Raw genomic sequence first — 13,811 nt, forward strand, 5'->3', positions numbered from 1 at the left:
ACCCTTCACATGTCTCATTTTTGAAAATTGGTCTGATGACGGAACAGTATGGCCTTTCCAACCGTCCATAACCGTGGACACGGCTATTCGAATAGGTTTACACTCTACAGAGGTTGTACTCTTGTGCCACAACATTTGATTACATCCGTCAGGGATAACCCTGAATAATCGTAACTCAGTACGCGGATCATCAACCATAACCTTTCACTTACATATCCTAGTATAGGCACCTCTCCCCATGAGCTTGGCCTCCCAGTGAAGACAAACCGTCAGCCTGTGAACAGCACAGGGCTTGGGCCGGACATTCACCTCATTTCACGTCATTTCACATCAGTTCACTTTCAACGGAGGCAGCCTCGGCATAACCCCTATGACGCTTGTTTAGAGGGAACCCATACTAAGACACATAAACTTCTAGTTAAGCCCTACCCATAATCAGGTATTGTGGGGGTACTAAAATAATTGGAATGGTATCGCATCCGAACCCAACCATCAGTTTTTATCAAATTCATCATGTCATTCAAGTCATATTCACCTTCAACATCTTTCAAAGTCATTTCATTTCATATGTTCCCATCTAGAGTAGTCAATTTTATTTGTTAGCACTAGCAACTAGTCATGAGGGGTGCTAACTAACTTGTAGCTCTCTAGGCTAATTTTGATACTCTTGTAGTACTCTATACTTGGACCAAAGTTAACTATAAAAGTAAGCTTTAATAATCAAAGTAAAAGATTGTAAGAATAAAACTTGGGATTGGATCATGAAGCATAAAGTAATAGGTGAGTGTGCCTTGCTCTGGTAGAGCTTTGCACTTTGCAAGAATATTAGCTTGCCTTGGTTGGTGTACTGATCAAAGTGGTCTTCTTCTCCCTGGAAGTAGACCTCCCCCTCCTCCTGGTACTCCTCGGTACTAGCGTCTAAAAACGGAGACGGAGTACACAATCACCAAACAATACTTAAGAGCTAGACTAAACACACAAATGGTTCACACAAGCTACTCTAGCATCACAACATTATTATCATGTTGTTTGACTTGGTTTTCTTCTTAAGAAAAAATAATTTCCTCTCATTACCAATATTGATTAGGGTTTCTATTTAATTCTTGGAGAAATAATTTCCTCTCATTGAATCATGTTAAGATTTAATTTTCTCAAATAATAATATATGAACCTATGTTGACCAAGGTCAACACTTCATAATCATCATTTGGGAAAATGATTTAAATGAGGTATCACACCTCATACAATTTAACACTAACACAATTATAATTTAATATCACCAAATAATTCAATATGAGATTACATAGAACATGGTCACTACCTCCTGTTGAGTTACTTGAGACAAGATTTAAATGAGGGAATACCTCTCATATGATTTAATAAATAATTTTGGATGATTTAAATGGACTAGTAATAGCCACATAGCCATTATTTATTCTAGCCCATGATCATATGAAGAAACCATGTTATATTTTTACATAATCAATTAGACAATATAAAATGTGATTTATGAGAGTTGGAATCAACTCAAAATCATTTATGGTTAATTTTTAATAAATGTTTGAATTTGAAAAAGGCGTTGCCTTGTTATTTTTGCTACTTTAATTACATAACAGAACTAGTGTTGAAACTAGTGGGGTTGGATAGAGAATTTCATAAGATTTCCAAACGTATAAAATTTAACAAATTTGGTTTAGCCGATTTGATTCTATTGAATTTTGAAAAAGCATCTGCAAGGTTTTTGATTTAATTTGGAAAATTCAAATTTGAATTACTGGGCCAGCGCGGGAAACGAACTTGGGCCGAAACGGTTTAAATACGAGGAAGCCAGCCCACCACGCGTCTCGCACGCGTGGGCTGCCTGACATGGTGGGCTCCACCTGTCAGTCTCACTTAAAGACGCGAATCGGTAAGGTGAATTTGGGACGCACGATTAGGCGATGATCCAACAGATCAGGGCCATCGTCGTCGACGCCGAGAGGGAGGCGTACTGGCGGCGTGAGCAGGGGGTCGGAGCGCTCACCGGAGCTCCGGCGAGGGTCGACGAGGTGCGCAGGGTCGTTGTCGACGACGGCGAACCTCCTGGTACCGGCGTTGCTTCCTAGGGCGGCTTCAATCGACGGCGACGTCTGCGGCGGTGCTACGGCTCCGATGATGCAATTGGGCGGCGCTGGTGGCTAATGTGGAGCAGTGAGAGGTCGAGGCGAATGAGGGAGAAGAGGGGAGTGAGTTGGTGTGGAAGAATCGAGCGGGGAGGTTGCCCTTTTATAGCGGCGGAGGGAGGCAGGGTGCTGCGGCGAGGTTGATCATGGAGACGTGGCTACAGGGCGCTAGCGGGGTAGGAGGGGCGCGGCGCTGTTCAGCACGTCCTGGCGGTCCTCCTGGCGGTAATGGCACGGCTGGGCGGTGCCTAACGTGGTCGGGATCATGCAGTGTTCTGCGCGGCAGTGGCGGAACTTGGTTTCTTCTCCAGAGACGGCGGGCCACGGTCGTGGACAAGAAGTTGTCTGGCGGGTTCCTGGTGATGTGGCGATGCTCAGGGTAGAAGAGGGGGTCCAGGCGAGGTCATGATCGACGGGGCGACGCGTGCTCTGGCGCGCCCGTGGGCGGCGCCCATGCCAGCCCTGGCATGCCCTGGACGTTGTGGGCACGGCGTGTTCCCGATGCTGTGGAGTTCCTCTCCGACCAAGGCTAGTCCAGTTTGGTTCAGTAGAGCAAGGTGAAGCTGGGGGACAAGGTGGGCACGGCTAGAAGTGAGAGCGGCTAGGGAGGGCATGTGTGTGCAAAACATGGCCGGCATGGGCATGGCATTGCCATGTCTGGCCATGTCTAGGGTTGGGCAGCAGTAGCATTGGGTTGGAGGGGACAAGGAGACAAGGTGAGATCAAGTGGAGATCAAATGTGGGCCAGAACACTATTTGAAATAGTAAATTTGATTTGGTTTGATTCCTGCCCACCAAGTGTTTGACACAATGGCCGCAAGAAGGAAAATTTTGAATTTTGGTTTGAATTTTGGTGGAGTTGTTTCATATAATATTTGACACACAATGGTGGTGGTGGGGTGCAAAATGGAATTGGTTTGTGAAATTTCAAATTTGGCACTATCTTGAATCTGCTTAAAAGTTGCAACTTTGATTGAGCATAACTTTGAATTTAGCAAGAATTTGCAGGGGTGTGCTTTACCAAAGTTTTTTACCTTGATGTGGTCTTGGATGAGGTGCAAAGAGTTGAATTTGTTTGGTTTAAGAATCTCTAAATACAGAGGCTCAAAGTAGGCATCAGGTTAAAAATTACAATTTTGACCATTAGTGCATGTGAGCACAATTTGATTTCAAATTTGATTTGATTTGAGTTTCTTTGATTCCAAAAGTGTTTATAAGTGTTTAGTAACATTTTCCGACTAATGGCACAAGCCAAATTGGCCTAGGTTAAGGTTTTGCAAATATGGATATAAGCACCTATGTGGTGTTATTCCTATTTTTCTTTTTCTTCTATTTTGTTTCTCTTGATTCACTTAGGCATGCTTTAGGGTCCATTTAGGGTTAGATTAGGTTTAGTAATGGTTCCACTCCATTTGGGGAAAGTATGAGGGCATAGGTCAAGAATTGCCATTATGGCTATGTGCCACATATGCCTCTATGTATATTTTTATTTTCTTTTTATTTCACCTTAGATTTAGTTGGTAAATGATAGGTTGGGTTTGTTGAGGTTTTTCAAAACATCTAGCAAGGTAGAACATGGCATAGTTGATTATTTGCAAAAATAGCCATAGGCTTACATAGCCCTTTTCTTTTTTTACTTTAATTTCTTTTTATTTTGTTTTATCTTGGATGGTGAAAAGAAGGGTGAGATTTAGGGTGTTGGAACATTTTATAAGTATAAAAACATTCATCATGGCAATAACACAAGGATTAAGTATGAGCACTATGCATAGCCATTGATTTAGTAAAAGTCTTTGTTGGTTCTCATTTTTGGAAAAAGGTAATTCATCATTTTTTTGTTTGAAAATTTGGGATGTTACACACCTAACCACACATCTTCCCAAAATCAAACAGTAGACCCACATCCCACTTTAAAAATCCCTCTAGCAAAAAAATCAGATTTGACCCGCATTAGCCCCTTTCAAAAGGCATAATCTGTGGGCTTCGCCTCCACTTGAGACAAAGTCTTATGTATAAGATACTTGTTATGCATAATTTTTTGCCACATACCCTCTTCAGACAAGAGTTTAAATAGTCATTTGCTAAGAAGGAATCTATTCTTAATTTTCAGTACTTCTATGCCTAGACCCCATTGATCCTTAGGCCTACAAATCATTGTCCATTTTGATAGACGATATTTTTTTCTATTTTCATCGGACTGCCAAAAGAAACTAGATCGATAAAAGTCTAGCCGTTTCCTAACTGATGACGCGTAAAGCACACGCTCGTTGGGAACCCCAAGTGGAAGGTGTGATGCGTACAGCAGCAAGTTTCCCTCAGTAAGAAACCAAGGTTTATCGAACCAGTAGGAGTCAAGAAGCACGTTGAAGGTTGATGGCGGCGAGATGTAGTGCGGCGCAACACCAGGGATTCCGGCGCCAACGTGGAACCTGCACAACACAACCAAAGTACTTTGCCCCAACGAAACAGTGAGGTTGTCAATCTCACCGGCTTGCTGTAACAAAGGATTAACCGTATTGTGTGGAAGATGATTGTTTGCAGAAACAAGAGAACAAGATTGCAGAGATTGTATTTCAGTAAAGAGAATTGGACCGGGGTCCACAGTTCACTAGAGGTGTCTCTCCCATAAGACAAACAGCATGTTGGGTGAACAAATTACAGTTGGGCAATTGACAAATAAAGAGAGCATGACCATGCACATACATATCATGATGAGTATAGTGAGATTAAATTGGGCATTACGACAAAGTACATAGACCGCCATCCAACTGCATCTATGCCTAAAAAGTCCACCTTCAGGTTATCATCCGAACCCCCTCCAGTATTAAGTTGCTAACAACAGACAATTGCATTAAGTATTGCGCGTAATGTAACTAGTGACTACATCCTTGAACATAGCACTAATGTTTTATCCCTAGTGGCAACAACACATCCATAACCTTAGAGGTTCTTGTCACCCCTCCAGATTCACGGAGACATGAACCCACTATCGAGCATAAATACTCCCTCTTGGAGTTACTAGCATCAACTTGGCCAGAGCATCTACTAATAACGGAGAGCATGCAAGATCATAAACAACACATAGATATAACTTTGATAATCAACATAACAAGTATTCTCTATTCATCGGATCCCAACAAACGCAACATATAGAATTACAGATAGATGATCTTGATCATGTTAGGCAGCTCACAAGATCCGACAATGATAGCACAATGGGGAGAAGACAACCATCTAGCTACTGCTATGGACCCATAGTCCAGGGGTAGACTACTCACACATCACACCGGAGGCGACCATGGCGGCGTAGAGTCCTCCGGGAGATGATTCCCCTCTCCGGCAGGGTGCCGGAGGCGATCTCCGGGATCCCCCGAGATGGGATCGGCGTGGGGGGCGTCTCTGGAAGGTTTGCCGTATCGTGGCTCGCGGTACGGGGGGTTTCGTCACGGAGGCTATTTGTAGGCGGAAGGGCAGGTCAAGAGGCGGCACGGGGGCCCCACACCACAGGGCCGCGCGGCCAAGGGGGGGGCCGCGCCGCCCTAGGGTGTGGCCCCCTCGTGGCCCCTCTTCGTCTCTCCTTCGGACTTCTGGAAGCTTCGTGGAAAAATAGGCCCCTGGGCTTTGATTTCGTCCAATTCCGAGAATATTTCCTTACTAGGATTTCTGAAACCAAAAACAGCAGAAAAACAGCAACTGGCACTTCGGCATCTTGTTAATAGGTTAGTTCCAGAAAATGCACGAATATGACATAAAGTGTGCATAAAACATGTAGATAACATCAATAATGTGGCATGGAACATAAGAAATTATCGATACGTCGGAGACGTATCAGCATCCCCAAGCTTAGTTCTGCTCGTCCCGAGCAGGTAAAACGATAACACAGATAATTTCTGGAGTGACATGCCATCATAATCTTGATCATACTATTTGTAAAGCATATGTAGTGAATGCAGCGATCAAAACAATGTATATGACATGAGTAAACAAGTGAATCATAAAGCAAAGACTTTTCATGAATAGCACTTCAAGACAAGCATCAATAAGTCTTGCATAAGAGTTAACTCATAAAGCAATAATTCAAAGTAAAGGCATTGAAGCAACACAAAAGAAGATTAAGTTTCAGCGGTTGCTTTCAACTTGTAACATGTATATCTCATGGATATTGTCAACATAGAGTAATATAATAAGTGCAATATGCAAGTATGTAGGAATCAATGCACAGTTCACACAAGTGTTTGCTTCTTGAGGTGGAGAGAAATAGGTGAACTGACTCAACATTGAAAGTAATAGAATGGTCCTCCATAGAGGAAAAGCATCGATTGCTATATTTGTGCTAGAGCTTTGATTTTGAAAACATGAAACAATTTTGTCAACGGTAGTAATAAAGCATATGCATCATGTAAATTATATCTTATAAGTTGCAAGCCTCATGCATAGTGTACCAATAGTGCCCGCACCTTGTCCCAATTAGCTTGGACTACCTGGATTATCACCGCAATACATATGCTTTAACCAAGTATCACAAAGGGGTACCTCTATGCCGCCTGTACAAAGGTCTAAGGAGAAAGCTCGCATTTGGATTTCTCGCTTTTGATTATTCTCAACTTAGACATCCATACCGGGACAACATAGACAACAGATAATGGACTCCTCTTTTAATGCTTAAGCATTCAACAACAATTAATTCTTTTCTCATTAGAGATTTGAGGATGTTTGTCCAAAACTGAAACTTCCACCATGGATCATGGCTTTAGTTAGCGGCCCAATGTTCTTCTCTAACAATATGCATGCTCAAACCATTCAACTCAGTGTAGATCGCCCTTACTTCAGACAAGACGAACATGCATAGCAACTCACATGAAATTCAACAATGAAAAGTTGATGGCGTCCCCAGTAAACATGGTTATCGCACAACAAGCAACTTAATAAGAGATAAAGTGCATAATTACATATTCAATACCATAATAGTTTTTAAGCTATTTGTCCCATGAGCTATATATTGCAAAGGTGAATGATGGAATTTTAAAGGTAGCACTCAAGCAATTTACTTTGGAATGGCGGAAAATACCATGTAGTAGGTAGGTATGGTGGACACAAATGGCATAGTGGTTGGCTCAAGTATTTTGGATGCATGAGAAGTATTCCCTCTCGATACAAGGTTTAGGCTAGCAAGGCTTATTTGAAACAAACACAAGGATGAACCGGTGCAGCAAAACTCACATAAAAGACATATTGAAAACATTATAAGACTCTACACCGTCTTCCTTGTTGTTCAAACTCAATACTAGAAATTATCTAGACCTTAGAGAAACCAAATATGCAAACCAAATTTTAGCATGCTCTATGTATTTCTTCATTAATGGGTGCAAAGCATATGATGCAAGAGCTTAAACATGAGCACAACAATTGCCAAGTATCACATTACCCAAGACATTTATAGCAATTACTACATGTATCATTTTCCAATTCCAACCATATAACAATTTAACGAAGGAGAAACTTCGCCATGAATACTATGAGTAAAAACCAAGGACATACTTGTCCATATGCTACAGCGGAGCGTGTCTCTCCCATAAAGTGAATGCTAGGATCCATTTTATTCAAACAAAACAAAAAACAAAAACAAACCGACGCTCCAAGAAAAAGCACATAAGATGTGATGGAATAAAAATATAGTTTCAGGGAGGAACCTGATAATGTTGTCGATGAAGAAGGGGATGCCTTGGGCATCCCCAAGCTTAGACGCTTGAGTCTTCTTGATATATGCAGGGGTGAACCACCGGGCATCCCCAAGCTTAGAGCTTTCACTCTCCTTGATCATGTTGCATCATACTCCTCTCTTGATCCTTGAAAACTTCCTCCACACCAAACTCGAAACAACTCATTAGAGGGTTAGTGCACAATATAAATTGACATATTCAGAGGTGACACAATCATTCTTAACACTTCTGGACATTGCATAATGCTACTGGACATTAGTGGATCAAAGAAATTCATCCAACATAGCAAAAGAGGCAATGCGAAATAAAAGGCAGAATCTGTCAAAACAGAACAGTTCGTATTGACGAATTTTAAAATGGCACCAGACTTGCTCAGATGAAAATGCTCAAATTGAATGAAAGTTGCGTACATATCTGAGGATCATGCACGTAAATTGGCTTAATTTTCTGAGCTACCTACAGGGAGGTGGACTCAGATTCGTGACAGCAAAGAAATCTGGAACTGTGCAGTAATCCAAATCTAGTACTTACTTTTCTATCAACGGCTTAACTTGGCACAAAAAAACACAAAACTAAGATAAGGAGAGGTTGCTACAGTAGTAAACAACTTCCAAGACACAAAATAAAAATAAAGTACTGTAGGTAAAAACATGGGTTGTCTCCCATAAGCGCTTTTCTTTAACGCCTTTCAGCTAGGCGCAGAAAGTGTGTATCAAGTATTATCAAGAGACAAAGTGTCAACATCATAATTTGTTCTCATAATAGAATCAAAAGGGTACTTCATTCTCTTTCTAGGGAATTGTTCCATACCTTTCTTGAGAGGAAATTGATATTTTATATTACCTTCCTTCATATCAATGATAGCACCAACAGTTCGAAGAAAAGATCTTCCCAATATAATGGGACAAGATGCATTGCATTCAATATCCAAGACAACAAAATCAACGGGAACAAGGTTATTGTTAACGGTAATGCGAACATTATCAACTTTACCCAAAGGTTTCTTTGTAGAATGATCAACAAGATTAACATCCAAATAACAATTTTTCAGCGGTGGCAAGTCAAGCATATTATAAATTTTCTTAGGCATAACAGAAATACTTGCACCAAGATCACGTAAAGCATTACAATCAAAATCTTTAACCTTCATCTTAATGATGGGCTCCCAACCATCCTCTAGCTTTTTAGGAATAGAGGCTTCACGCTCTAATTTCTCCTCTCTAGCTTTTATGAGAGCATTTGTAATATGATGTGTAAAAGCCAAATTTATAGCACTAGCATTAGGACTTTTAGCAAGTTTTTGCAAGAACTTTATAACTTCAGAGATGTGGAAATCATCAAAATTCAAACCATTATAATCTAAAGCAATAGGATCATCATCCCCAATGTTGGAAAAAATTTCAGCAGCTTTATCACAGGCAGTTTCAGCAGTTTTAGCAGTTTCAGGCAGTTTTTCGCGCTTTGCATTAGAAGTGGAAACATTGCTAACACCAATTCTTTTATTAGTATTAGTAGGAGGTGCAGCAACATGTGTAGCATTAGCATTACTAGTGGTGGTAATAGTCCAAACTTTAGCTACATTCTTCTCTTTAGCTAGTTTTTCATTTTCTTCTCTATCCCACCTAGCACGCAGTTCAGCCATTAATCTTATATTCTCATTAATTCTAACTTGAATGGCATTTGCTGTAGTAGTAATTTTATCATCTAAATCCTCAGGTTTAGCAGCCATTTTATTAATTAAAGAAGATTGTGATGCAGACATGTATGAGATTCGGGTTTCAGCATTAGCAAGTTTAGTTTGCAACCCCGAGATCTCCCTATTCAGATTTTCAAGTTGATTCCCTATATTCTTCAACAAGGTAGATTGCTCATTCATAGTCTTAGTAAACAATTTATTTTGCTCATATTGTGATTGCATAAAGCTCTTGGTGGATCTTTCAATTTCTAGCATCTTTTCTTCATTAGGTGAAGCATATCTACCATAAGAATTACCATTAGCAGGGTATGGCCTAGAATCATTGTGATTGTTATTTCTAATAAAATTCACATCAACATATTCTTTTTGAGCAACTAATGACGCTAACGGAACATTATTAGAATTAAAATTAGGCCTACCATTCACAAGCATAGACATAATAGCATCAATCTTATCACTCAAGGAAGAGGTTTCTTCGACAGAATTTACCTTCTTACCTTGTGGAGCTCTTTCCATGTGCCATTCAGAATAGTTGATCATCATATTATCAAGAAGCTTTGTTGCTTCACCAAGAGTGATGGACATAAAGGTACCTCCAGCAGCTGAATCCAATAAATTCCGTGAAGAAAAATTTAGTCCTGCATAGAAGGTTTGGATGATCATCCAAGTAGTCAGTCCATGGGTTGGGCAATTTTTAACCAGAGATTTCATTCTTTCCCAAGCTTGAGCAACATGTTCAGTATCTAATTGTTTAAAATTCATTATGCTACTCCTCAAAGATATAATTTTAGCAGGGGGATAATATCTACCAATAAAAGCATCCTTGCATTTAGTCCATGAATCAATACTATTCTTAGGCAGAGATAGCAACCAATCTTTAGCTCTTCCTCTTAATGAGAAAGGGAACAATTTTAGTTTAATAATATCACCATCTACATCTTTATATTTTTGCATTTCACATAGTTCAACAAAATTATTAAGATGGGCAGCAGATCATCGTAACTAACACTGAAAATTGCTCTCGCATAACAAGATTCAAGAAAGCAGGTTTAATTTCAAAGAATTCTGCTGTAGTAGCAGGTGGAGCAATAGGTGTGCATAAGAAATCATTATTATTTGTGGTTGTGAAGTCACACAACTTAGTATTTTCAGCGTTGGCCATTTTAGCAACAGTAAATAAAGCAAACTAGATAAAGTAAATGCAAGTAACTAATTTTTTTGTGTTTTTGATATAGCAAACAAGATAGCAAGTAAAGTAAAACTAGCAACTAATTTTTTTGTATTTTGATTTAGTGCAGCAAACAAAGTAGTAAATAAAACTAAGCAAGACAAAAACAAAGTAAAGAGATTGAGAAGTGGAGACTCCCCTTGCAGCGTGTCTTGATCTCCCCGGCAACGGCGCCAGAAATTTAGCTTGATGACGCGTAAAGCACACGCTCGTTGGGAACCCCAAGTGGAAGGTGTGATGCGTACAGCAGCAAGTTTCCCTCAGTAAGAAACCAAGGTTTATCGAACCAGTAGGAGTCAAGAAGCACGTTGAAGGTTGATGGCGGCGAGATGTAGTGCGGCGCAACACCAGGGATTCCGGCGCCAACGTGGAACCTGCACAACACAACCAAAGTACTTTGCCCCAAAGAAACAGTGAGGTTGTCAATCTCACCGGCTTGCTGTAACAAAGGATTAACCGTATTGTGTGGAAGATGATTGTTTGCAGAAAATAGTAGAACAGTATTGCAGTAGATTGTATTTCAGTAAAGAGAATTGGACCGGGGTCCACAGTTCACTAGAGGTGTCTCTCCCATAAGACAAACAGCATGTTGGGTGAACAAATTACAGTTGGGCAATTGACAAATAAAGAGAGCATGACCATGCACATACATATCATGATGAGTATAGTGAGATTTAATTGGGCATTACGACAAAGTACATAGACCGCCATCCAACTGCATCTATGCCTAAAAAGTCCACCTTCAGGTTATCATCCGAACCCCCTCCAGTATTAAGTTGCTAACAACAGACAATTGCATTAAGTATTGCGCGTAATGTAACTAGTGACTACATCCTTGAACATAGCACTAATGTTTTATCCCTAGTGGCAACAGCACATCCATAACCTTAGAGGTTCTTGTCACCCCTCCAGATTCACGGAGACATGAACCCACTATCGAGCATAAATACTCCCTCTTGGAGTTACTAGCATCAACTTGGCCAGAGCATCTACTAATAACGGAGAGCATGCAAGATCATAAACAACACATAGATATAACTTTGATAATCAACATAATAAGTATTCTCTATTCATCGGATCCCAACAAACGCAACATATAGAATTACAGATAGATGATCTTGATCATGTTAGGCAGCTCACAAGATCCGACAATGATAGCACAATGGGGAGAAGACAACCATCTAGCTACTGCTATGGACCCATAGTCCAGGGGTAGACTACTCACACATCACACCGGAGGCGACCATGGCGGCGTAGAGTCCTCCGGGAGATGATTCCCCTCTCCGGCAGGGTGCCGGAGGCGATCTCCTGGATCCCCCGAGATGGGATCGGCGTTGGCGGCGTCTCTGGAAGGTTTTCCGTATCGTGGCTCTCGGTACTGGGGGTTTTGTCACGGAGGCTATTTGTAGGCGGAAGGGCAGGTCAAGAGGCGGCACGGGGGCCCCACACCACAGGGCCGCGCGGCCAAGGGGGGGGCCGCGCCGCCCTAGGGTGTGGCCCCCTCGTGGCCCCTCTTCGTCTCTCCTTCGGACTTCTGGAAGCTTCGTGGAAAAATAGGCCCCTGGGCTTTGATTTCGTCCAATTCCGAGAATATTTCCTTACTAGGATTTCTGAAACCAAAAACAGCAGAAAACACCAACTGGCACTTCGGCATCTTGTTAATAGGTTAGTTCCAGAAAATGCACGAATATGACATAAAGTGTGCATAAAACATGTAGATATCATCAATAATGTGGCATGGAACATAAGAAATTATCGATACGTCGGAGACGTATCACTAACCTCAACTGGGATTTCAAGGAAAGACAACATGAACATAGATAAACATGTTAACACTGAGTTAATAAGGACTAGCCTATCACCATACGATAACGTTGTACTCCGTCAGCAACCCAATTTAGAAGCAAAGCGGGACTCGATCGGATTCCATTCCACATTGCGAAGTGTCCTGTACTTATGTTGTTGTTTTTTAGATAAAGGAGCAATCATCCCAGCCTCTGCATCAATTGATGCACACGGCTTTTTTATTAAAAATCACGAAGTCTGAAGTACAAGTATAAAGTCACATGAAGTACAATCATAAACCCGACATGGTTGCAACATGAATCAACCAACGGAACAAAAGACACCTAAATAGGCTAGCCATACTGTGTCGCCACCCAGTAACCCGGTAGTAGAAGTCCTGAGTAACCACCAGCAGCTTGTGGCAGCCAGTATCCATATCCTTGCGTTGATCCTCCGGTAGCAGGAAAGCCCATAACTGTATCCAATGCACAGCTCGATGAATAACCTGCAAAAATTTAGTACCCTTCTGATTATTAAAAATCATATCATTTCTGGTATTCCATATTGTCCAGCATATAGCAGATATACCAATCCTAATTCTATTTTTATCTTTTTTCGGAACTCCATACAACCAGTTCCCAAATATATTATTAACACTCGTGGGTGGCGAAATATTATAGGCAAAGTAAATCATCCTCCAAATGATAGTAGCAAAAGGGCATGCAAGGAACAAAATATTTCGAGCCTTACCGTAGCAAAATATTTCACTCTTATGAAAATTAATTTTAATGCCAGAAAGATGTTCAACATCAACAAGCTGAGGTAACAAACTCCCCAATATGAGTAGTCTAATTCCACAATAAGTAGTCTAAGCATAGGTTTTGTTAAGCGGGCATTTCGTAGTGTGCGACGCACAATCGGGCGTAGGAGAATTTTTAAACATAAGACCTAAGTCCAGCTTTAAATTAATAGTCACGAAACCGGCAGATACATAGTGCATACATAGCAAACACAGCGTACATGTTATCACCAGATTTTGGCCAAATCAGGAGGTGGGCCGTAAGGGAGATGGGCTTGAAAGATTACACGTGGAATATCTCTGAAGCGGCCTTGTGCGAAGAGTTTGGGCTAGATTGCCCGTGTATCTTTAATTATAGTAGATTTCATCTTAGATTGAAAGTTAGAGTTTGTATCGTGTACGGTGGGGATTATTCCCACGT

Source organism: Lolium perenne, chromosome 2 (assembly GCF_019359855.2).
Source record: "Lolium perenne isolate Kyuss_39 chromosome 2, Kyuss_2.0, whole genome shotgun sequence".
NCBI classification, from domain to species: Eukaryota; Viridiplantae; Streptophyta; class Magnoliopsida; order Poales; family Poaceae; genus Lolium; species Lolium perenne.